Source organism: Rhinoderma darwinii, chromosome 3, assembly GCF_050947455.1.
Source record: "Rhinoderma darwinii isolate aRhiDar2 chromosome 3, aRhiDar2.hap1, whole genome shotgun sequence".
In the NCBI taxonomy this organism is placed as follows: Eukaryota; Metazoa; Chordata; class Amphibia; order Anura; family Rhinodermatidae; genus Rhinoderma; species Rhinoderma darwinii.
In genome coordinates, this window is record NC_134689.1 from 411,072,910 (window position 1) to 411,096,595 (window position 23,686).

The 23,686-nt window shown below is 37.0% G+C and overlaps 22 non-coding genes across 22 annotated transcripts; all 22 read right to left on the reverse strand.

Moving 5' to 3' along the window:
• Nucleotides 1-513: 513 nt before the first annotated feature.
• Nucleotides 514-585, reverse strand: TRNAW-CCA (transfer RNA tryptophan (anticodon CCA)). The gene has a single exon. It is a non-coding gene; the product is annotated as a tRNA-Trp (tRNA).
• An 815-nt stretch (nucleotides 586-1,400) lies between these two features.
• TRNAW-CCA (transfer RNA tryptophan (anticodon CCA)) lies at nucleotides 1,401-1,472 on the reverse strand. Its single transcript has one exon. It is a non-coding gene; the product is annotated as a tRNA-Trp (tRNA).
• An 815-nt stretch (nucleotides 1,473-2,287) lies between these two features.
• Nucleotides 2,288-2,359, reverse strand: TRNAW-CCA (transfer RNA tryptophan (anticodon CCA)). The gene has a single exon. It is a non-coding gene; the product is annotated as a tRNA-Trp (tRNA).
• An 814-nt stretch (nucleotides 2,360-3,173) lies between these two features.
• On the reverse strand, nucleotides 3,174-3,245 carry TRNAW-CCA (transfer RNA tryptophan (anticodon CCA)). Its single transcript has one exon. It is a non-coding gene; the product is annotated as a tRNA-Trp (tRNA).
• Nucleotides 3,246-4,059: 814 nt separating this feature from the next.
• TRNAW-CCA (transfer RNA tryptophan (anticodon CCA)) lies at nucleotides 4,060-4,131 on the reverse strand. Its single transcript has one exon. It is a non-coding gene; the product is annotated as a tRNA-Trp (tRNA).
• An 815-nt stretch (nucleotides 4,132-4,946) lies between these two features.
• TRNAW-CCA (transfer RNA tryptophan (anticodon CCA)) lies at nucleotides 4,947-5,018 on the reverse strand. Its single transcript has one exon. It is a non-coding gene; the product is annotated as a tRNA-Trp (tRNA).
• An 815-nt stretch (nucleotides 5,019-5,833) lies between these two features.
• TRNAW-CCA (transfer RNA tryptophan (anticodon CCA)) lies at nucleotides 5,834-5,905 on the reverse strand. The gene has a single exon. It is a non-coding gene; the product is annotated as a tRNA-Trp (tRNA).
• An 811-nt stretch (nucleotides 5,906-6,716) lies between these two features.
• Nucleotides 6,717-6,788, reverse strand: TRNAW-CCA (transfer RNA tryptophan (anticodon CCA)). Its single transcript has one exon. It is a non-coding gene; the product is annotated as a tRNA-Trp (tRNA).
• An 814-nt stretch (nucleotides 6,789-7,602) lies between these two features.
• TRNAW-CCA (transfer RNA tryptophan (anticodon CCA)) lies at nucleotides 7,603-7,674 on the reverse strand. The gene has a single exon. It is a non-coding gene; the product is annotated as a tRNA-Trp (tRNA).
• Nucleotides 7,675-8,490: 816 nt separating this feature from the next.
• On the reverse strand, nucleotides 8,491-8,562 carry TRNAW-CCA (transfer RNA tryptophan (anticodon CCA)). The gene has a single exon. It is a non-coding gene; the product is annotated as a tRNA-Trp (tRNA).
• An 815-nt stretch (nucleotides 8,563-9,377) lies between these two features.
• TRNAW-CCA (transfer RNA tryptophan (anticodon CCA)) lies at nucleotides 9,378-9,449 on the reverse strand. The gene has a single exon. It is a non-coding gene; the product is annotated as a tRNA-Trp (tRNA).
• An 815-nt stretch (nucleotides 9,450-10,264) lies between these two features.
• TRNAW-CCA (transfer RNA tryptophan (anticodon CCA)) lies at nucleotides 10,265-10,336 on the reverse strand. Its single transcript has one exon. It is a non-coding gene; the product is annotated as a tRNA-Trp (tRNA).
• Nucleotides 10,337-11,151: 815 nt separating this feature from the next.
• TRNAW-CCA (transfer RNA tryptophan (anticodon CCA)) lies at nucleotides 11,152-11,223 on the reverse strand. The gene has a single exon. It is a non-coding gene; the product is annotated as a tRNA-Trp (tRNA).
• Nucleotides 11,224-12,038: 815 nt separating this feature from the next.
• On the reverse strand, nucleotides 12,039-12,110 carry TRNAW-CCA (transfer RNA tryptophan (anticodon CCA)). Its single transcript has one exon. It is a non-coding gene; the product is annotated as a tRNA-Trp (tRNA).
• Nucleotides 12,111-12,923: 813 nt separating this feature from the next.
• Nucleotides 12,924-12,995, reverse strand: TRNAW-CCA (transfer RNA tryptophan (anticodon CCA)). The gene has a single exon. It is a non-coding gene; the product is annotated as a tRNA-Trp (tRNA).
• Nucleotides 12,996-13,803: 808 nt separating this feature from the next.
• Nucleotides 13,804-13,875, reverse strand: TRNAW-CCA (transfer RNA tryptophan (anticodon CCA)). Its single transcript has one exon. It is a non-coding gene; the product is annotated as a tRNA-Trp (tRNA).
• Nucleotides 13,876-14,690: 815 nt separating this feature from the next.
• Nucleotides 14,691-14,762, reverse strand: TRNAW-CCA (transfer RNA tryptophan (anticodon CCA)). The gene has a single exon. It is a non-coding gene; the product is annotated as a tRNA-Trp (tRNA).
• An 815-nt stretch (nucleotides 14,763-15,577) lies between these two features.
• On the reverse strand, nucleotides 15,578-15,649 carry TRNAW-CCA (transfer RNA tryptophan (anticodon CCA)). Its single transcript has one exon. It is a non-coding gene; the product is annotated as a tRNA-Trp (tRNA).
• Nucleotides 15,650-16,464: 815 nt separating this feature from the next.
• Nucleotides 16,465-16,536, reverse strand: TRNAW-CCA (transfer RNA tryptophan (anticodon CCA)). Its single transcript has one exon. It is a non-coding gene; the product is annotated as a tRNA-Trp (tRNA).
• An 815-nt stretch (nucleotides 16,537-17,351) lies between these two features.
• TRNAW-CCA (transfer RNA tryptophan (anticodon CCA)) lies at nucleotides 17,352-17,423 on the reverse strand. Its single transcript has one exon. It is a non-coding gene; the product is annotated as a tRNA-Trp (tRNA).
• An 815-nt stretch (nucleotides 17,424-18,238) lies between these two features.
• On the reverse strand, nucleotides 18,239-18,310 carry TRNAW-CCA (transfer RNA tryptophan (anticodon CCA)). The gene has a single exon. It is a non-coding gene; the product is annotated as a tRNA-Trp (tRNA).
• Nucleotides 18,311-19,125: 815 nt separating this feature from the next.
• TRNAW-CCA (transfer RNA tryptophan (anticodon CCA)) lies at nucleotides 19,126-19,197 on the reverse strand. The gene has a single exon. It is a non-coding gene; the product is annotated as a tRNA-Trp (tRNA).
• Between the last annotated feature and the right edge of the window lie 4,489 nt (nucleotides 19,198-23,686).

Genomic DNA, 23,686 nt, shown 5'->3' on the forward strand with positions numbered 1-23,686 from the left:
GAAATCAAAAATACCATTTAAGGTGAAGATGGATAACAAGAAAGGCTATTGAGTTTTCTTCAACATTTCTTAGGTGCCATCTATTTACTATGTACAAATATATCAATGTAGGGTACATTTTTTTATTTATTATTTTATTTTTAAAGCCAGGGCTTTAACCAGAACAAGACAGCATCAAGTACGTCGGGAGGAAAAAAAATTCACCATCATCACAGACTGAGATTCTTTACTGTAAGAGCAGTGAGACTTTGGAACTCTCTGCCAAAGGATTTTGTGATGGTTGATTTGTTGAATGATTTAAGAGGAACCTGGATATCTTTCTTGATACAACAGCAACATTTTCCCTTTTTTCATTGCAATAATAAAAGCTGCGTAGATATTGCCGCCTTAAAAAAGGAGAAGTCCAAAAACTTTGACTTCAAGGTGAGTCCTAATTCTCTTATCAAAGGAATTGGAACTAGCTGGATGAAAATTAGCATTCTGTACTCACATTATGATGATCAAAGCAACAACTGACCCTGACGTGATTTGAACACGCAACCTTCTGATCTGGAGTCAGACGCGCTACCGTTGCGCCACAAGGTCATTTGATGATGAATTTATTGACCCTGTTCAGAACCAATGTCTTGTTGACAAAATGCTGATTACCTGCTCATTCTGATTGATTGAAGAAACCGGTTTTAAATTAAACCAATTTTAACCAAACTCCAAAAGCCTAGAAGCTTCGTGCCATCTTGCCGTTAGCGTTAAATGCTTCCAAGTAAATAATGGGACGCTGAGAGTGAGATTTTTACTCGATAAGGAAATCCTCTGTAAGCATTTTTCTTTCTTTAACTAAATTGGATTTAAGGGCCATGCGATTTTACAAAGAAATTGAGTATAAGTAGAAATCAAAAATACCATTTAAGGTGAAGATGGATAACAAGAAAGGCTATTGAGTTTTCTTCAACATTTCTTAGGTGCCATCTATTTACTATGTACAAATATATCAATGTAGGGTACATTTTTTTATTTATTATTTTATTTTTAAAGCCAGGGCTTTAACCAGAACAAGACAGCATCAAGTACGTCGGGAGGAAAAAAAATTCACCATCATCACAGACTGAGATTCTTTACTGTAAGAGCAGTGAGACTTTGGAACTCTCTGCCAAAGGATTTTGTGATGGTTGATTTGTTGAATGATTTAAGAGGAACCTGGATATCTTTCTTGATACAACAGCAACATTTTCCCTTTTTTCATTGCAATAATAAAAGCTGCGAAAATATTGCCGCTTTAAAAAAGGAGAAGTCCAAAAAGTTTGACTTCAAGGTGAGTCCTAATTCTCTTATCAAAGGAACTGGAACTAGCTGGATGAAAAACTAGCATTCTGTACTCTCATTATGATGATCAAAGCAACAACTGACCCTGACGTGATTTGAACACGCAACCTTCTGATCTGGAGTCAGACGCGCTACCGTTGCGCCACAAGGTCATTTGATGATGAATTTATTGACCCTGTTCAGAACCAATGTCTTGTTGACAAAATGCTGATTACCTGCTCATTCTGATTGATTGAAGAAACCGGTTTTAAATTAAACCAATTTTAACCAAACTCCAAAAGCCTAGAAGCTTCGTGCCATCTTGCCGTTAGCGTTAAATGCTTCCAAGTAAATAATGGGACGCTGAGAGTGAGATTTTTACTCGATAAGGAAATCCTCTGTAAGCATTTTTCTTTCTTTAACTAAATTGGATTTAAGGGCCATGCGATTTTACAAAGAAATTGAGTATAAGTAGAAATCAAAAATACCATTTAAGGTGAAGATGGATAACAAGAAAGGCTATTGAGTTTTCTTCAACATTTCTTAGGTGCCATCTATTTACTATGTACAAATATATCAATGTAGGGTACATTTTTTTATTTATTATTTTATTTTTAAAGCCAGGGCTTTAACCAGAACAAGACAGCATCAAGTACGTCGGGAGGAAAAAAAATTCACCATCATCACAGACTGAGATTCTTTACTGTAAGAGCAGTGAGACTTTGGAACTCTCTGCCAAAGGATTTTGTGATGGTTGATTTGTTGAATGATTTAAGAGGAACCTGGATATCTTTCTTGATACAACAGCAACATTTTCCCTTTTTTCATTGCAATAATAAAAGCTGCGAAGATATTGCCGCTTTAAAAAAGGAGAAGTCCAAAAAGTTTGACTTCAAGGTGAGTCCTAATTCTCTTATCAAAGGAACTGGAACTAGCTGGATGAAAAACTAGCATTCTCTACTCTCATTATGATGATCAAAGCAACAACTGACTCTGACGTGATTTGAACACGCAACCTTCTGATCTGGAGTCAGACGCGCTACCGTTGCGCCACATGGTCATTTGATGATGAATTTATTGACCCTGTTCAGAACCAATGTCTTGTTGACAAAATGCTGATTACCTGCTCATTCTGATTGATTGAAGAAACCGGTTTTAAATTAAACCAATTTTAACCAAACTCCAAAAGCCTAGAAGCTTCGTGCCATCTTGCCGTTAGCGTTAAATGCTTCCAAGTAAATAATGGGACGCTGAGAGTGAGATTTTTACTCGATAAGGAAATCCTCTGTAAGCATTTTTCTTTCTTTAACTAAATTGGATTTAAGGGCCATGCGATTTTACAAAGAAATTGAGTATAAGTAGAAATCAAAAATACCATTTAAGGTGAAGATGGATAACAAGAAAGGCTATTGAGTTTTCTTCAACATTTCTTAGGTGCCATCTATTTACTATGTACAAATATATCAATGTAGGGTACATTTTTTTATTTATTATTTTATTTTTAAAGCCAGGGCTTTAACCAGAACAAGACAGCATCAAGTACGTCGGGAGGAAAAAAAATTCACCATCATCACAGACTGAGATTCTTTACTGTAAGAGCAGTGAGACTTTGGAACTCTCTGCCAAAGGATTTTGTGATGGTTGATTTGTTGAATGATTTAAGAGGAACCTGGATATCTTTCTTGATACAACAGCAACATTTTCCCTTTTTTCATTGCAATAATAAAAGCTGCGAAGATATTGCCGCTTTAAAAAAGGAGAAGTCCAAAAAGTTTGACTTCAAGGTGAGTCCTAATTCTCTTATCAAAGGAATTGGAACTAGCTGGATGAAAATTAGCATTCTGTACTCACATTATGATGATCAAAGAAACAACTGACCCAGACGTGATTTGAACACGCAACCTTCTGATCTGGAGTCAGACGCGCTACCGTTGCGCCACAAGGTCATTTGATGATGAATTTATTGACCCTGTTCAGAACCAATGTCTTGTTGACAAAATGCTGATTACCTGCTCATTCTGATTGATTGAAGAAACCGGTTTTAAATGAAACCAATTTTATCCAAACTCCAAAAGCCTAGAAGCTTCGTGCCATCTTGCCGTTAGCGTTAAATGCTTCCAAGTAAATAATGGGACGCTGAGAGTGAGATTTTTACTCGATAAGGAAATCCTCTGTAAGCATTTTTCTTTCTTTAACTAAATTGGATTTAAGCGCCATGCGATTTTACAAAGAAATTGAGTATAAGTAGAAATCAAAAATACCATTTAAGGTGAAGATGGATAACAAGAAAGGCTATTGAGTTTTCTTCAACATTTCTTAGGTGCCATCTATTTACTATGTACAAATATATCAATGTAGGGTACATTTTTTTATTTATTATTTTATTTTTAAAGCCAGGGCTTTAACCAGAACAAGACAGCATCAAGTACGTCGGGAGGAAAAAAAATTCACCATCATCACAGACTGAGATTCTTTACTGTAAGAGCAGTGAGACTTTAGAACTCTCTGCCAAAGGATTTTGTGATGGTTGATTTGTTGAATAATTTAAGAGGAACCTGGATATCTTTCTTGATACAACAGCAACATTTTCCCTTTTTTCATTGCAATAATAAAAGCTGCGTAGATATTGCCGCCTTAAAAAAGGAGAAGTCCAAAAACTTTGACTTCAAGGTGAGTCCTAATTCTCTTATCAAAGGAACGGGAACTAGCTGGATGAAAATTAGTATTCTGTACTCAAATTATGATGATCAAAGCAACAACTGACCCTGACGTGATTTGAACACGCAACCTTCTGATCTGGAGTCAGACGCGCTACCGTTGCGCCACAAGGTCATTTGATGATGAATTTATTGACCCTGTTCAGAACCAATGTCTTGTTGACAAAATGCTGATTACCTGCTCATTCTGATTGATTGAAGAAACCGGTTTTAAATTAAACCAATTTTAACCAAACTCCAAAAGCCTAGAAGCTTCGTGCCATCTTGCCGTTAGCGTTAAATGCTTCCAAGTAAATAATGGGACGCTGAGAGTGAGATTTTTACTCGATAAGGAAATCCTCTGTAAGCATTTTTCTTTCTTTAACTAAATTGGATTTAAGGGCCATGCGATTTTACAAAGAAATTGAGTATAAGTAGAAATCAAAAATACCATTTAAGGTGAAGATGGATAACAAGAAAGGCTATTGAGTTTTCTTCAACATTTCTTAGGTGCCATCTATTTACTATGTACAAATATATCAATGTAGGGTACATTTTTTTATTTATTATTTTATTTTTAAAGCCAGGGCTTTAACCAGAAAAAGACAGCATCAAGTACGTCGGGAGGAAAAAAAATTCACCATCATCACAGACTGAGATTCTTTACAGTAAGAGCAGTGAGACTTTGGAACTCTCTGCCAAAGGATTTTGTGATGGTTGATTTGTTGAATGATTTAAGAGGAACCTGGATATCTTTCTTGATACAACAGCAACATTTTCCCTTTTTTCATTGCAATAATAAAAGCTGCGTAGATATTGCCGCCTTAAAAAAGGAGAAGTCCAAAAACTTTGACTTCAAGGTGAGTCCTAATTCTCTTATCAAAGGAACTGGAACTAGGTGGATGAAAAACTAGCATTCTGTACTCTCATTATGATGATCAAAGCAACAACTGACCCTGACGTGATTTGAACACGCAACCTTCTGATATGGAGTCAGACGCGCTACCGTTGCGCCACAAGGTCATTTGATGATGAATTTATTGACCCTGTTCAGAACCAATGTCTTGTTGACAAAATGCTGATTACCTGCTCATTCTGATTGATTGAAGAAACCGGTTATAAATTAAACCAATTTTAACCAAACTCCAAAAGCCTAGAAGCTTCGTGCCATCTTGCCGTTAGCGTTAAATGCTTCCAAGTAAATAATGGGACGCTGAGAGTGAGATTTTTACTCGATAAGGAAATCCTCTGTAAGCATTTTTCTTTCTTTAACTAAATTGGATTTAAGGGCCATGCGATTTTACAAAGAAATTGAGTATAAGTAGAAATCAAAAATACCATTTAAGGTGAAGATGGATAACAAGAAAGGCTATTGAGTTTTCTTCAACATTTCTTAGGTGCCATCTATTTACTATGTACAAATATATCAATGTAGGGTACATTTTTTTATTTATTATTTTATTTTTAAAGCCAGGGCTTTAACCAGAACAAGACAGCATCAAGTACGTCGGGAGGAAAAAAAATTCACCATCATCACAGACTGAGATTCTTTACTGTAAGAGCAGTGAGACTTTGGAACTCTCTGCCAAAGGATTTTGTGATGGTTGATTTGTTGAATGATTTAAGAGGAACCTGGATATCTTTCTTGATACAACAGCAACATTTTCCCTTTTTTCATTGCAATAATAAAAGCTGCGTAGATATTGCCGCCTTAAAAAAGGAGAAGTCCAAAAACTTTGACTTCAAGGTGAGTCCTAATTCTCTTATCAAAGGAACTGGAACTAGCTGGATGAAAAACTAGCATTCTGTACTCTCATTATGATGATCAAAGCAACAACTGACCCTGACGTGATTTGAACACGCAACCTTCTGATCTGGAGTCAGACGCACTACCGTTGGGCCACAAGGTCATTTGATGATGAATTTATTGACCCTGTTCAGAACCAATGTCTTGTTGACAAAATGCTGATTACCTGCTCATTCTGATTGATTGAAGAAACCGGTTTTAAATTAAACCAATTTTAACCAAACTCCAAAAGCCTAGAAGCTTCGTGCCATCTTGCCGTTAGCGTTAAATGCTTCCAAGTAAATAATGGGACGCTGAGAGTGAGATTTTTACTCGATAAGGAAATCCTCTGTAAGCATTTTTCTTTCTTTAACTAAATTGGATTTAAGGGCCATGCGATTTTACAAAGAAATTGAGTATAAGTAGAAATCAAAAATACCATTTAAGGTGAAGATGGATAACAAGAAAGGCTATTGAGTTTTCTTCAACATTTCTTAGGTGCCATCTATTTACTATGTACAAATATATCAATGTAGGGTACATTTTTTTATTTATTATTTTATTTTTAAAGCCAGGGCTTTAACCAGAACAAGACAGCATCAAGTACGTCGGGAGGAAAAAAAAATCACCATCATCACAGACTGAGATTCTTTACTGTAAGAGCAGTAAGACTTTGGAACTCTCTGCCAAAGGATTTTGTGATGGTTGATTTGTTGAATGATTTAAGAGGAACCTGGATATCTTTCTTGATACAACAGCAACATTTTCCCTTTTTTCCTTGCAATAATAAAAGCTGCGAAGATATTGCCGCTTTAAAAAAGAAGTCCAAAAAGTTTGACTTCAAGGTGAGTCCTAATTCTCTTATCAAAGGAACTGGAACTAGCTGGATGAAAATTAGCATTCTGTACTCTCATTATGATGATCAAAGCAACAACTGACCCTGATGTGATTTGAACACGCAACCTTCTGATCTGGAGTCAGACGCGCTACCGTTGCGCCACAAGGTCTTTTGATGATGCATTTATTGACCCTGTTCAGAACCAATGTCGTGTTGACAAAATGCTGATTACCTGCTCATTCTGATTGATTGAAGAAACCGGTTTTAAATTAAACCAATTTTAACCAAACTCCAAAAGCCTAGAAGCTTCGTGCCATCTTGCCGTTAGCGTTAAATGCTTCCAAGTAAATAATGGGACGCTGAGAGTGAGATTTTTACTCGATAAGGAAATCCTCTGTAAGCATTTTTCTTTCTTTAACTAAATTGGATTTAAGGGCCATGCGATTTTACAAAGAAATTGAGTATAAGTAGAAATCAAAAATACCATTTAAGGTGAAGATGGATAACAAGAAAGGCTATTGAGTTTTCTTCAACATTTCTTAGGTGCCATCTATTTACTATGTACAAATATATCAATGTAGGGTACATTTTTTTATTTATTATTTTATTTTTAAAGCCAGGGCTTTAACCAGAACAAGACAGCATCAAGTACGTCGGGAGGAAAAAAAATTCACCATCATCACAGACTGAGATTCTTTACTGTAAGAGCAGTGAGACTTTGGAACTCTCTGCCAAAGGATTTTGTGATGGTTGATTTGTTGAATGATTTAAGAGGAACCTGGATATCTTTCTTGATACAACAGCAACATTTTCCCTTTTTTCATTGCAATAATAAAAGCTGCGAAGATATTGCCGCTTTAAAAAAGGAGAAGTCCAAAAAGTTTGACTTCAAGGTGAGTCCTAATTCTCTTATCAAAGGAATTGGAACTAGCTGGATGAAAATTAGCATTCTGTACTCACATTATGATGATCAAAGCAACAACTGACCCAGATGTGATTTGAACACGCAACCTTCTGATCTGGAGTCAGACGCGCTACCGTTGCGCCACAAGGTCATTTGATGATGAATTTATTGACCCTGTTCAGAACCAATGTCTTGTTGACAAAATGCTGATTACCTGCTCATTCTGATTGATTGAAGAAACCGGTTTTAAATTAAACCAATTTTAACCAAACTCCAAAAGCCTAGAAGCTTCGTGCCATCTTGCCGTTAGCGGTAAATGCTTCCAAGTAAATAATGGGACGCTGAGAGTGAGATTTTTACTCGATAAGGAAATCCTCTGTAAGCATTTTTCTTTCTTTAACTAAATTGGATTTAAGGGCCATGCGATTTTACAAAGAAATTGAGTATAAGTAGAAATCAAAAATGCCATTTAAGGTGAAGATGGATAACAAGAAAGGCTATTGAGTTTTCTTCAACATTTCTTAGGTGCCATCTATTTACTATGTACAAATATATCAATGTAGGGTACATTTTTTTATTTATTATTTTATTTTTAAAGCCAGGGCTTTAACCAGAACAAGACAGCATCAAGTACGTCGGGAGGAAAAAAAATTCACCATCATCACAGACTGAGATTCTTTACTGTAAGAGCAGTGAGACTTTGGAACTCTCTGCCAAAGGATTTTGTGATGGTTGATTTGTTGAATGATTTAAGAGGAACCTGGATATCTTTCTTGATACAACAGCAACATTTTCCCTTTTTTCATTGCAATAATAAAAGCTGCGAAGATATTGCCGCTTTAAAAAAGGAGAAGTCCAAAAAGTTTGACTTCAAGGTGAGTCCTAATTCTCTTATCAAAGGAACTGGAACTAGCTGGATGAAAAACTGGCATTCTGGTACTCTCATTATGATGATCAAAGCAACAACTGACCCTGACGTGATTTGAACACGCAACCTTCTGATCTGGAGTCAGACGCGCTACCGTTGCGCCACAAGGTCATTTGATGATGAATTTATTGACCCTGTTCAGAACCAATGTCTTGTTGACAAAATGCTGATTACCTGCTCATTCTGATTGATTGAAGAAACCGGTTTTAAATTAAACCAATTTTAACCAAACTCCAAAAGCCTAGAAGCTTCGTGCCATCTTGCCGTTAGCGTTAAATGGTTCCAAGTAAATAATGGGACGCTGAGAGTGAGATTTTTACTCGATAAGGAAATCCTCTGTAAGCATTTTTCTTTCTTTAACTAAATTGGATTTAAGGGCCATGCGATTTTACAAAGAAATTGAGTATAAGTAGAAATCAAAAATACCATTTAAGGTGAAGATGGATAACAAGAAAGGCTATTGAGTTTTCTTCAACATTTCTTAGGTGCCATCTATTTACTATGTACAAATATATCAATGTAGGGTACATTTTTTTATTTATTATTTTATTTTTAAAGCCAGGGCTTTAACCAGAACAAGACAGCATCAAGTACGTCGGGAGGAAAAAAAATTCACCATCATCACAGACTGAGATTCTTTACTGTAAGAGCAGTGAGACTTTGGAACTCTCTGCCAAAGGATTTTGTGATGGTTGATTTGTTGAATGATTTAAGAGGAACCTGGATATCTTTCTTGATACAACAGCAACATTTTCCCTTTTTTCATTGCAATAATAAAAGCTGCGTAGATATTGCCGCCTTAAAAAAGGAGAAGTCCAAAAACTTTGACTTCAAGGTGAGTCCTAATTCTCTTGTCAAAGGAACTGGAACTAGCTGGATGAAAAACTAGCATTCTCTACCCTCATTATGATGATCAAAGCAACAACTGACCCTGACGTGATTTGAACACGCAACCTTCTGATCTGGAGTCAGACGCGCTACCGTTGCGCCACAAGGTCATTTGATGAAGAATTTATTGACCCTGTTCAGAACCAATGTCTTGTTGACAAAATGCTGATTACCTGCTCATTCTGATTGATTGAAGAAACCGGTTTTAAATTAAACCAATTTTAACCAAACTCCAAAAGCCTAGAAGCTTCGTGCCATCTTGCCGTTAGCGTTAAATGCTTCCAAGTAAATAATGGGACGCTGAGAATGAGATTTTTACTCGATAAGGAAATCCTCTGTAAGCATTTTTCTTTCTTTAACTAAATTGGATTTAAGGGCCAATGCGATTTTACAAAGAAATTGAGTATAAGTAGAAATCAAAAATACCATTTAAGGTGAAGATGGATAACAAGAAAGGCTATTGAGTTTTCTTCAACATTTCTTAGGTGCCATCTATTTACTATGTACAAATATATCAATGTAGGGTACATTTTTTTATTTATTATTTTATTTTTAAAGCCAGGGCTTTAACCAGAACAAGACAGCATCAAGTACGTCGGGAGGAAAAAAAATTCACCATCATCACAGACTGAGATTCTTTACTGTAAGAGCAGTGAGACTTTGGAACTCTCTGCCAAAGGATTTTGTGATGGTTGATTTGTTGAATGATTTAAGAGGAACCTGGATATCTTTCTTGATACAACAGCAACATTTTCCCTTTTTTCATTGCAATAATAAAAGCTGCGAAGATATTGCCGCTTTAAAAAAGGAGAAGTCCAAAAAGTTTGACTTCAAGGTGAGTCCTAATTCTCTTATCAAAGGAATTGGAACTAGCTGGATGAAAATTAGCATTCTGTACTCACATTATGATGATCAAAGCAACAACTGACCCAGACGTGATTTGAACACGCAACCTTCTGATCTGGAGTCAGACGCGCTACCGTTGCGCCACAAGGTCATTTGATGATGAATTTATTGACCCTGTTCAGAACCAATGTCTTGTTGACAAAATGCTGATTACCTGCTCATTCTGATTGATTGAAGAAATGGGTTTTAAATTAAACCAATTTTAACCAAACTCCAAAAGCCTAGAAGCTTTGTGCCATCTTGCCGTTAGCGGTAAATGCTTCCAAGTAAATAATGGGACGCTGAGAATGAGATTTTTACTCGATAAGGAAATCCTCTGTAAGCATTTTTCTTTCTTTAACTAAATTGGATTTAAGGGCCATGCGATTTTACAAAGAAATTGAGTATAAGTAGAAATCAAAAATACCATTTAAGGTGAAGATGGATAACAAGAAAGGCTATTGAGTTTTCTTCAACATTTCTTAGGTGCCATCTATTTACTATGTACAAATATATCAATGTAGGGTACATTTTTTTATTTATTATTTTATTTTTAAAGCCAGGGCTTTAACCAGAACAAGACAGCATCAAGTACGTCGGGAGGAAAAAAAATTCACCATCATCACAGACTGAGATTCTTTACTGTAAGAGCAGTGAGACTTTGGAACTCTCTGCCAAAGGATTTTGTGATGGTTGATTTGTTGAATGATTTAAGAGGAACCTGGATATCTTTCTTGATACAACAGCAACATTTTCCCTTTTTTCATTGCAATAATAAAAGCTGCGAAGATATTGCCGCTTTAAAAAAGGAGAAGTCCAAAAAGTTTGACTTCAAGGTGAGTCCTAATTCTCTTATAAAAGGAACTGGAACTAGCTGGATGAAAAACTGGCATTCTGTACTCTCATTATGATGATCAAAGCAACAACTGACCCTGACGTGATTTGAACACGCAACCTTCTGACCTGGAGTCAGACGCGCTACCGTTGCACCACAAGGTCATTTGATGATGAATTTATTGACCCTGTTCAGAACCAATGTCTTGTTGACAAAATGCTGATTACCTGCTCATTCTGATTGATTGAAGAAACCGGTTTTAAATTAAACCAATTTTAACCAAACTCCAAAAGCCTAGAAGCTTCGTGCCATCTTGCCGTTAGCGTTAAATGCTTCCAAGTAAATAATGGGACGCTGAGAATGAGATTTTTACTCGATAAGGAAATCCTCTGTAAGCATTTTTCTTTCTTTAACTAAATTGGATTTAAGGGCCATGCGATTTTACAAAGAAATTGAGTATAAGTAGAAATCAAAAATACCATTTAAGGTGAAGATGGATAACAAGAAAGGCTATTGAGTTTTCTTCAACATTTCTTAGGTGCCATCTATTTACTATGTACAAATATATCAATGTAGGGTACATTTTTTTATTTATTATTTTATTTTTAAAGCCAGGGCTTTAACCAGAACAAGACAGCATCAAGTACGTCGGGAGGAAAAAAAATTCACCATCATCACAGACTGAGATTCTTTACTGTAAGAGCAGTGAGACTTTGGAACTCTCTGCCAAAGGATTTTGTGATGGTTGATTTGTTGAATGATTTAAGAGGAACCTGGATATCTTTCTTGATACAACAGCAACATTTTCCCTTTTTTCATTGCAATAATAAAAGCTGCGTAGATATTGCCGCCTTAAAAAAGGAGAAGTCCAAAAACTTTGACTTCAAGGTGAGTCCTAATTCTCTTATCAAAGGAACTGGAACTAGCTGGATGAAAAACTAGCATTCTCTACTCTCATTATGATGATCAAAGCAACAACTGACCCTGACGTGATTTGAACACGCAACCTTCTGATCTGGAGTCAGACGCGCTACCGTTGCACCACAAGGTCATTTGATGTTGAATTTATTGACCCTGTTCAGAACCAATGTCTTGTTGACAAAATGCTGATTACCTGCTCATTCTGATTGATTGAAGAAACCGGTTTTAAATGAAACCAATTTTAACCAAACTCCAAAAGCCTAGAAGCTTCGTGCCATCTTGCCGTTAGCGTTAAATGCTTCCAAGTAAATAATGGGACGCTGAGAGTGAGATTTTTACTCGATAAGGAAATCCTCTGTAAGCATTTTTCTTTCTTTAACTAAATTGGATTTAAGGGCCATGCGATTTTACAAAGAAATTGAGTATAAGTAGAAATCAAAAATACCATTTAAGGTGAAGATGGATAACAAGAAAGGCTATTGAGTTTTCTTCAACATTTCTTAGGTGCCATCTATTTACTATGTACAAATATATCAATGTAGGGTACATTTTTTTATTTATTATTTTATTTTTAAAGCCAGGGCTTTAACCAGAACAAGACAGCATCAAGTACGTCGGGAGGAAAAAAATTCACCATCATCACAGACTGAGATTCTTTACTGTAAGAGCAGTGAGACTTTGGAACTCTCTGCCAAAGGATTTTGTGATGGTTGATTTGTTGAATGATTTAAGAGGAACCTGGATATCTTTCTTGATACAACAGCAACATTTTCCCTTTTTTCATTGCAATAATAAAAGCTGCGAAGATATTGCCGCTTTAAAAAAGGAGAAGTCCAAAAAGTTTGACTTCAAGGTGAGTCCTAATTCTCTTATCAAAGGAATTGGAACTAGCTGGATGAAAATTAGCATTCTGTACTCACATTATGATGATCAAAGCAACAACTGACCCAGACGTGATTTGAACACGCAACCTTCTGATCTGGAGTCAGACGCGCTACCGTTGCGCCACAAGGTCATTTGATGATGAATTTATTGACCCTGTTCAGAACCAATGTCTTGTTGACAAAATGCTGATTACCTGCTCATTCTGATTGATTGAAGAAACCGGTTTTAAATTAAACCAATTTTAACCAAACTCCAAAAGCCTAGAAGCTTCGTGCCATCTTGCCGTTAGCGTTAAATGCTTCCAAGTAAATAATGGGACGCTGAGAGTGAGATTTTTACTCGATAAGGAAATCCTCTGTAAGCATTTTTCTTTCTTTAACTAAATTGGATTTAAGGGCCATGCGATTTTACAAAGAAATTGAGTATAAGTAGAAATCAAAAATACCATTTAAGGTGAAGATGGATAACAAGAAAGGCTATTGAGTTTTCGTCAACATTTCTTAGGTGCCATCTATTTACTATGTACAAATATATCAATGTAGGGTACATTTTTTTATTTATTATTTTATTTTTAAAGCCAGGGCTTTAACCAGAACAAGACAGCATCAAGTACGTCGTGAGGAAAAAAAATTCACCATCATCACAGACTGAGATTCTTTACTGTAAGGGCAGTGAGACTTTGGAACTCTCTGCCAAAGGATTTTGTGATGGTTGATTTGTTGAATGATTTAAGAGGAACCTGGATATCTTTCTTGATACAACAGCAACATTTTCCCTTTTTTCATTGCAATAATAAAAGCTGCGTAGATATTGCTGCCTTAAAAAAGGAGAAGTCCAAAAACTTTGACTTCAAGGTGAGTCCTAATTCTCTTATCAAAGGAACTGGCTGGATGAAAATTAGCATTCTGTACTCACATTATGATGATCAAAGCAACAACTGACCCTGACGTGATTTGAACAAGCAACCTTCTGATCTGGAGTCAGACGCGCTACCGTTGCGCCACAAGGTCATTTGATGATGCATTTATTGACCCTGTTCAGAACCAATGTCTTGTTGACAAAATGCTGATTACCTGCTCATTCTGATTGATTGAAGAAACCGGTTTTAAATTAAACCAATTTTAACCAAACTCCAAAAGCCTAGAAGCTTCGTGCCATCTTGCCGTTAGCGTTAAATGCTTCCAAGTAAATAATGGGACGCTGAGAGTGAGATTTTTACTCGATAAGGAAATCCTCTGTAAGCATTTTTCTTTCTTTAACTAAATTGGATTTAAGGGCCATGCGATTTTACAAAGAAATTGAGTATGAGTAGAAATCAAAAATACCATTTAAGGTGAAGATGGATAACAAGAAAGGCTATTGAGTTTTCTTCAACATTTCTTAGGTGCCATCTATTTACTATGTACAAATATATCAATGTAGGGTACATTTTTTTATTTATTATTTTATTTTTAAAGCCAGGGCTTTAACCAGAACAAGACAGCATCAAGTACGTCGGGAGGAAAAAAAATTCACCATCATCACAGACTGAGATTCTTTACTGTAAGAGCAGTGAGACTTTGGAACTCTCTGCCAAAGGATTTTGTGATGGTTGATTTGTTGAATGATTTAAGAGGAACCTGGATATCTTTCTTGATACAACAGCAACATTTTCCCTTTTTTCATTGCAATAATAAAAGCTGCGAAGATATTGCCGCTTTAAAAAAGGAGAAGTCCAAAAAGTTTGACTTCAAGGTGAGTCCTAATTCTCTTATCAAAGGAACTGGAACTAGCTGGATGAAAAACTAGCATTCTGTACTCTCATTATGATGATCAAAGCAACAACTGACCCTGACGTGATTTGAACACGCAACCTTATGATCTGGAGTCAGACGCGCTACCGTTGCGCCACAAGGTCATTTGATGATGAATTTATTGACCCTGTTCAGAACCAATGTCTTGTTGACAAAATGCTGATTACCTGCTCATTCTGATTGATTGAAGAAACCGGTTTTAAATTAAACCAATTTTAACCAAACTCCAAAAGCCTAGAAGCTTCGTGCCATCTTGCCGTTAGCGTTAAATGCTTCCAAGTAAATAATGGGACGCTGAGAGTGAGATTTTTACTCGATAAGGAAATCCTCTGTAAGCATTTTTCTTTCCTTAACTAAATTGGATTTAAGGGCCATGCGATTTTACAAAGAAATTGAGTATAAGTAGAAATCAAAAATACCATTTAAGGTGAAGATATATAACAAGAAAGGCTATTGAGTTTTCATCAAAATTTCTTAGGTGCCATCTATTTACTATGTACAAATATATCAATGTAGGGTACATTTTTTTATTTATTATTTTATTTTTAAAGCCAGGGCTTTAACCAGAACAAGACAGCATCAAGTACGTCGGGAGGAAAAAAAATTCACCATCATCACAGACTGAGATTCTTTACTGTAAGAGCAGTGAGACTTTGGAACTCTCTGCCAAAGGATTTTGTGATGGTTGATTTGTTGAATGATTTAAGAGGAACCTGGATATCTTTCTTGATACAACAGCAACATTTTCCCTTTTTTCATTGCAATAATAAAAGCTGCGTAGATATTGCCGCCTTAAAAAAGGAGAAGTCCAAAAACTTTGACTTCAAGGTGAGTCCTAATTCTCTTATCAAAGGAACTGGAACTAGCTGGATGAAAAACTAGCATTCTGTACTCACATTATGATGATCAAAGCAACAACTGACCCTGACGTGATTTGAACACGCAACCTTCTGATCTGGAGTCAGACGCGCTACCGTTGCGCCACAAGGTCATTTGATGATGAATTTATTGACCCTGTTCAGAACCAATGTCGTGTTGACAAAATGCTGATTACCTGCTCATTCTGATTGATTGAAGAAACCGGTTTTAAATTAAACCAATTTTAACCAAACTCCAAAAGCCTAGAAGCTTCGTGCCATCTTGCCGTTAGCGTTAAATGCTTCCAAGTAAATAATGGGACGCTGAGAATGAGATTTTTACTCGATAAGGAAATCCTCTGTAAGCATTTTTCTTTCTTTAACTAAATTGGATTTAAGGGCCATGCGATTTTACAAAGAAATTGAGTATAAGTAGAAATCAAAAATACCATTTAAGGTGAAGATGGATAACAAGAAAGGCTATTGAGTTTTCTTCAACATTTCTTAGGTGCCATCTATTTACTATGTACAAATATATCAATGTAGGGTACATTTTTTTATTTATTATTTTATTTTTAAAGCCAGGGCTTTAACCAGAACAAGACAGCATCAAGTACGTCGGGAGGAAAAAAAATTCACCATCATCACAGACTGAGATTCTTTACTGTAAGAGCAGTGAGACTTTGGAACTCTCTGCCAAAGGATTTTGTGATGGTTGATTTGTTGAATGATTTAAGAGGAACCTGGATATCTTTCTTGATACAACAGCAACATTTTCCCTTTTTTCATTGCAATAATAAAAGCTGCGAAGATATTGCCGCTTTAAAAAAGGAGAAGTCCAAAAAGTTTGACTTCAAGGTGAGTCCTAATTCTCTTATCAAAGGAACTGGAACTAGCTGGATGAAAAACTGGCATTCTGTACTCTCATTATGATGATCAAAGCAACAACTGACCCTGACGTGATTTGAACACGCAACCTTCTGATCTGGAGTCAGACGCGCTACCGTTGCGCCACAAGGTCATTTGATGATGAATTTATTGACCCTGTTCAGAACCAATGTCTTGTTGACAAAATGCTGATTACCTGCTCATTCTGATTGATTGAAGAAACCGGTTTTAAATTAAACCAATTTTAACCAAACTCCAAAAGCCTAGAAGCTTCGTGCCATCTTGCCGTTAGCGTTAAATGCTTCCAAGTAAATAATGGGACGCTGAGAATGAGATTTTTACTCGATAAGGAAATCCTCTGTAAGCATTTTTCTTTCTTTAACTAAATTGGATTTAAGGGCCATGCGATTTTACAAAGAAATTGAGTATAAGTAGAAATCAAAAATACCATTTAAGGTGAAGATGGATAACAAGAAAGGCTATTGAGTTTTCTTCAACATTTCTTAGGTGCCATCTATTTACTATGTACAAATATATCAATGTAGGGTACATTTTTTTATTTATTATTTTATTTTTAAAGCCAGGGCTTTAACCAGAACAAGACAGCATCAAGTACGTCGGGAGGAAAAAAAATTCACCATCATCACAGACTGAGATTCTTTACTGTAAGAGCAGTGAGACTTTGGAACTCTCTGCCAAAGGATTTTGTGATGGTTGATTTGTTGAATGATTTAAGAGGAACCTGGATATCTTTCTTGATACAACAGCAACATTTTCCCTTTTTTCATTGCAATAATAAAAGCTGCGTAGATATTGCCGCCTTAAAAAAGGAGAAGTCCAAAAACTTTGACTTCAAGGTGAGTCCTAATTCTCTTATCAAAGGAACTGGAACTAGCTGGATGAAAAACTAGCATTCTCTACTCTCATTATGATGATCAAAGCAACAACTGACCCTGACGTGATTTGAACACGCAACCTTCTGATCTGGAGTCAGACGCGCTACCGTTGCACCACAAGGTCATTTGATGTTGAATTTATTGACCCTGTTCAGAACCAATGTCTTGTTGACAAAATGCTGATTACCTGCTCATTCTGATTGATTGAAGAAACCGGTTTTAAATGAAACCAATTTTAACCAAACTCCAAAAGCCTAGAAGCTTCGTGCCATCTTGCCGTTAGCGTTAAATGCTTCCAAGTAAATAATGGGACGCTGAGAGTGAGATTTTTACTCGATAAGGAAATCCTCTGTAAGCATTTTTCTTTCTTTAACTAAATTGGATTTAAGGGCCATGCGATTTTACAAAGAAATTGAGTATAAGTAGAAATCAAAAATACCATTTAAGGTGAAGATGGATAACAAGAAAGGCTATTGAGTTTTCTTCAACATTTCTTAGGTGCCATCTATTTACTATGTACAAATATATCAATGTAGGGTACATTTTTTTATTTATTATTTTATTTTTAAAGCCAGGGCTTTAACCAGAACAAGACAGCATCAAGTACGTCGGGAGGAAAAAAAATTCACCATCATCACAGACTGAGATTCTTTACTGTAAGAGCAGTGAGACATTGGAACTCTCTGCCAAAGGATTTTGTGATGGTTGATTTGTTGAATGATTTAAGAGGAACCTGGATATCTTTCTTGATACAACAGCAACATTTTCCCTTTTTTCATTGCAATAATAAAAGCTGCGTAGATATTGCCGCCTTAAAAAAGGAGAAGTCCAAAAACTTTTGACTTCAAGGTGAGTCCTAATTCTCTTATCAAAGGAATTGGAACTAGCTGGATGAAAATTAGCATTCTGTACTCACATTATGATGATCAAAGCAACAACTGACCCTGACGTGATTTGAACACGCAACCTTCTGATCTGGAGTCAGACGCGCTACCGTTGCGCCACAAGGTCACTTGATGATTAATTTATTGACCCTGTTCAGAACCAATGTCTTGTTGACAAAATGCTGATTACCTGCTCATTCTGATTGATTGAAGAAACTGGTTTTAAATTAAACCAATTTTAACCAAACTCCAAAAGCCTAGAAGCTTCGTGCCATCTTGCCGTTAGCGTTAAATGCTTCCAAGTAAATAATGGGACGCTGAGAGTGAGATTTTTACTCGATAAGGAAATCCTCTGTAAGCATTTTTCTTTCTTTAACTAAATTGGATTTAAGGGCCATGCGATTTTACAAAGAAATTGAGTATAAGTAGAAATCAAAAATACCATTTAAGGTGAAGATGGATAACAAGAAAGGCTATTGAGTTTTCTTCAACATTTCTTAGGTGCCATCTATTTACTATGTACAAATATATCAATGTAGGGTACATTTTTTTATTTATTATTTTATTTTTAAAGCCAGGGCTTTAACCAGAACAAGACAGCATCAAGTACGTCGGGAGGAAAAAAAATTCACCATCATCACAGACTGAGATTCTTTACTGTAAGAGCAGTGAGACTTTGGAACTCTCTGCCAAAGGATTTTGTGATGGTTGATTTGTTGAATGATTTAAGAGGAACCTGGATATCTTTCTTGATACAACAGCAACATTTTCCCTTTTTTCATTGCAATAATAAAAGCTGCGTAGATATTGCCGCCTTAAAAAAGGAGAAGTCCAAAAACTTTGACTTCAAGGTGAGTCCTAATTCTCTTATCAAAGGAACTGGAACTAGCTGGATGAAAAACTAGCATCCTCTACTCTCATTATGATGATCAAAGCAACAACTGACCCTGACGTGATTTGAACACGCAACCTTCTGATCTGGAGTCAGACGCGCTACCGTTGCGCCACAAGGTCATTTAATGATGAATTTATTGACCCTGTTCAGAACCAATGTCTTGTTGACAAAATGCTGATTACCTGCTCATTCTGATTGATTGAAGAAACCGGTTTTAAATTAAACCAATTTTAACCAAACTCCAAAAGCCTAGAAGCTTCGTGCCATCTTGCCGTTAGCGTTAAATGCTTCCAAGTAAATAATGGGACGCTGAGAGTGAGATTTTTACTCGATAAGGAAATCCTCTGTAAGCATTTTTCTTTCTTTAACTAATTTGGATTTAAGGGCCATGCGATTTTACAAAGAAATTGAGTATAAGTAGAAATCAAAAATACCATTTAAAATTCACCATCATCACAGACTGAGATTCTTTACTGTAAGAGCAGTGAGACTTTGGAACTCTCTGCCAAAGGATTTTGTGATGGTTGATTTGTTGAATGATTTAACCCCTTAAGGACGCAGCCTAGTTTTGGCCTTAAGGCTCAGAGCCCATTTTTCAAATCTGACATATTTCACTTTATGTGGTAATAACGTCGGAATGCTTAAACCTACCCAAGCGATTCTGAGATTGTTTTCTCGTGACACATTGGGCTTCATGTTCTAGGTAAAATTTGGTCGATATATTCAGTGTTTATTGGTGAAAAATTGCAAAATTTAGAGAAAATTTTGAAAAAATTGCATTTTTCAGAATTTAAATGCATCTGCTTGTAAAACAGACGGTTATACCACCCACAATAGTCACTAGTTCACATTTCCCATATGTCTACTTTAGATTGGCATCGTTTTTTGAACATTCTTTTATTTTTCTTGGACGTTACAAGGCTTAGAACATAAACAGCAATTTCTCATATTTTTAAGAAAATGTCAAAAGCCTTTTTTTTTAGGTACATGTACAGTTCTGAAGTGGCTTTGAGGGGCCTATGTATTAGAAACCCTGATAAAACACCCCATTTTAAAAACTAGACCCCTCAGAGTATTCAAAACAGCATTTAGAAAGTTTTTTAACCCTTCAGGCATTTCACAGGAATTAAAGCAAAGTGGAGGTGAACTTTGCAAATTTCATTTTTCTTGCGGAATTTCAATTTTATTCATTTTTTTTCTGTAACAGAGAAGGTTTTACCAGAGAAACACTACTAAATATGTATTGTCCAGATTCTGAAGTTTTTAGAAATGTCCCACATGTGGCCCTACTGCGCTCGTGGACTAAAACACAAGCCCTAGAAGCAAAGAAGCACCTAGTGCATTTTGAGTCCTCTTTTTTTATTAGAATATATTTTAGGCAGCATGCCAGGTTTGAAGAGGTGTTGAGGTGCCAAAACAGTAGGAATCCCCCAATAGTGACCCCATTTTGGAAATTACACCCCTCAAGGAATTCATTTATGGCTGTTGTTACCATTTTGACAGCACAGTTTTTTCACAGCACGTATTTGAATTGGGCTGTGAAATGAAAAAAATGTCATTTTTTCCAATAAAATGTCATTTGTGATCAAAATTTCTTATTTTCACAGGGAACAAAATACCCAATTTGGTTGCCCAATTTGTCCTTAGTGTGGCAATACCCCATTTGTGGTGATAAACTGCCGTTTGGGCCCATGGGAGGGCTCAGAAGGAAAGGAGCGCTATATGTTTGTTGGAGTCCAGATTTTGCTGGATTGGTTTTCGGGTGCCATGTCACATTTGCAAAGCCTCAGGGGTATCAAAGCAATGGAAACCCACCAAAAGTGACCCCATTTTGGAAACTACACCCCTCAAGGAATTCATTTATGGTTGTTGTTAGCATTTTGAGCACACAGTTTTTTCACAGCACCTATTTCAATTGGGCTGTGACATTAAAAAAATGACATTTTTTCCAATAAGATGTAATTTTTTATCAAAATTTCTTATTTTCACAGGGAACAAAATGCTCAATTTTGTTGCCCAATTTCTCCTGAGTGCAGCAATACCCCATTTGTGGCAATAAACTGCCGTTTGGGCCCATGGGAGGCCTCAGAAGGGAAGGAGCGCTGTGTGTTCTTTGGAGTCCAGATTTTGCTGGATTGGTTTTCGGCTGCCATGTCGCATTTGCAGAGCCCCAGAGGTATCAAAGCAATGGAAACCCACCAGAAGTGACCCCATTTTGGAAACTACACCCCTCAAGGAATTAATTTATGGGTAATGTGACCATTTAGACCCCATAGTTTCTTCACAGAACTTATTTGAATTGGGCTGGGAATTAAAAAAAAAATATATTTTTTCCAATAATATGTCATTTTAGCTCAAAAATTCTTATTTTCACAAGAAATAAAATACTCCATTTTGTTGCCCAATTTGTCCTGATTGCGGCAATACCCCATTTGTGGTGATAAACTGCCATTTGGGCCCATGGGAGGGCTCAGAAGGAAAGGAGCGCTGTGTGTTCTTTGGAGTCCAGATTTTGCTGGATTGGTTTTCGGGTGCCATGTCGCATTTGCAGAGCCCCAGAGCTATCAAAGCAATAGAAAACAATCACAAATGACCCCATTTTGGAAACTACACCCCTCAAGGAATTCATTTATGGGTGTTGTGACTATTTTGACCCCATAGTTTTTTCACAGAACTAATTTGAATTGGGCTGGGAATGAAAACAAAATAATTTTTCCCAAATAATATGTAGTTTGGGCTGAAAATGTCTTATTTTCACAAGAAACAAAATACCCCATTCTGTTGCGCAATTTGTTCTGAGGGCCGCAATACCCCATTTGTTGTGATAAACTGCCGTTTGGGCCCATGGGAGGGCTCAGAAGGAAAGGACCACCATTTGGCCTACTGGGGATTTTCTAGTGCGAAGTCATGTATGCAGAAGCACCTGAGGTACCAGTACAGTTGAAACCCGCAAGAAGTGACCCCGTTTTAAAAACTACACCCTTAAGGCATTCATCTAGAGGTGTAGTGATCATTTTGACCGGAGACCTACACCCCATAAACTGTAATGTGGGTTCTCCCGGGTATGGCAATACCCTACATGTGGCTGTTATCAGCTGCCTGGGCACACAGCAGGGCTCAGAGGGGAAAGACGAGGGGGGATAAGCTGTGCGGAGTGCATCAGGGTAAGTAAAATTGGGGTAAATTATAAACCAAGGGATGTATGATAAATTTTAAAACACTCTTTCATACAGAGCTCTGGTTATTCGGGACACGTGTCACATTGATATATTGTGTCATCCATTATCGCCCTCTTATAGCAGACTTTGCACCTCTTTTGACTTTTTCCCTTCTTGCCAGTTTGGGGAACTTCCCCTGGAAAGTGTTGCCGCCCTGGTACGATGCGTGTGGCCTCGCTTCCGGAAGTACTGGGTGCCCCCCCTTCTTGGTCCCTAAAGATTAGGTTCTTGATAATCACCTCTTGAAATTCCAGGAAAGTTCCCGTCTGGCCTGCACATCGACGTAGCACGTACGCATTGTACAAAGCCATCTGTATGATGTGCACGGCCAGCTTCTTATACCACACCGCATGGCGCTGTAGGGCTTCAGGGCTTGATCTTACAAGTCCACCCCTCCCATGTACCTATTGTAGTCCAGGATGCAGTCTGGTTTGGGGGGGTGGCCTTTCCTTCATATATCCTAAACCTGTAGGTATACCCTGATGCACTCTCGCAGCTTATACATCTTCACGCCATACCTTGCCCTCTTACCCGGCAGGTACTCGCGGAATTGAACCCTACCTTTAAAATGTACCAGGGACTCATCTATAGAAATACACTTCTCGGGGTGTATGCTTGGGAAAACCGGGCACTGGAACGGTCTAATAGGGGTCTCCGTTTATACAAACGGTCAAAACTGGGGTCATCTCGGGGTGGGCACGGCTCATTATCAGTATAATGTAAGAAGCGAAGTATTGCCTCATTTATTTATTTTTTTAGGTTCCAGTTCAGTTCTGAAGTTGCTTTGAGGGGCCCATATATTAGAAACCCCTATGAAATACCCCATTTTAGAAACTAGACCCCTCAAAGTATTCACAACAGCATTTAGAAAGTTTATGAACCCTTTAGGTGTTTCACAGGAATTTAGAGCAAAGTAGAGGTGAAATTTACATTTATTTTTTTTTTCAGAAAATCCTCATTATACCATTTTTTTTATACCACAAAAGGATTTATCAGTGAAACGCAAATTAATACTTATTGCCCAGATTCTGCAGTTTAGAGAAATATCCCACATGTGGCCCTCGGGCGGTAATGAACTGAAGCACCGGCCTCCGAAGCAAAGGAGCACCTAGTGGATTTTGAGGCCTCTTTTTTATTAGGCACCATGTCCGGTTTGAAGAGGTCTTGTGGTGCCAAAACATTGGGAACCCCCCAAAAGTGACCCCAATTTGGAAACTAGACCCCTTGAGGAATCCATTGTAGTTTTCTTGGGGTGCATGCGGCTTTTTGATCAGTTTTTATTCTATTTTTAGGTGGCGCGGTGACTAAAAAACAGCAATTCTACTATTGTTTTTTTATTCTTTTTTTTTTACAGCGTTCACCGTGCGCTATAAATAAAATATTCACTTTA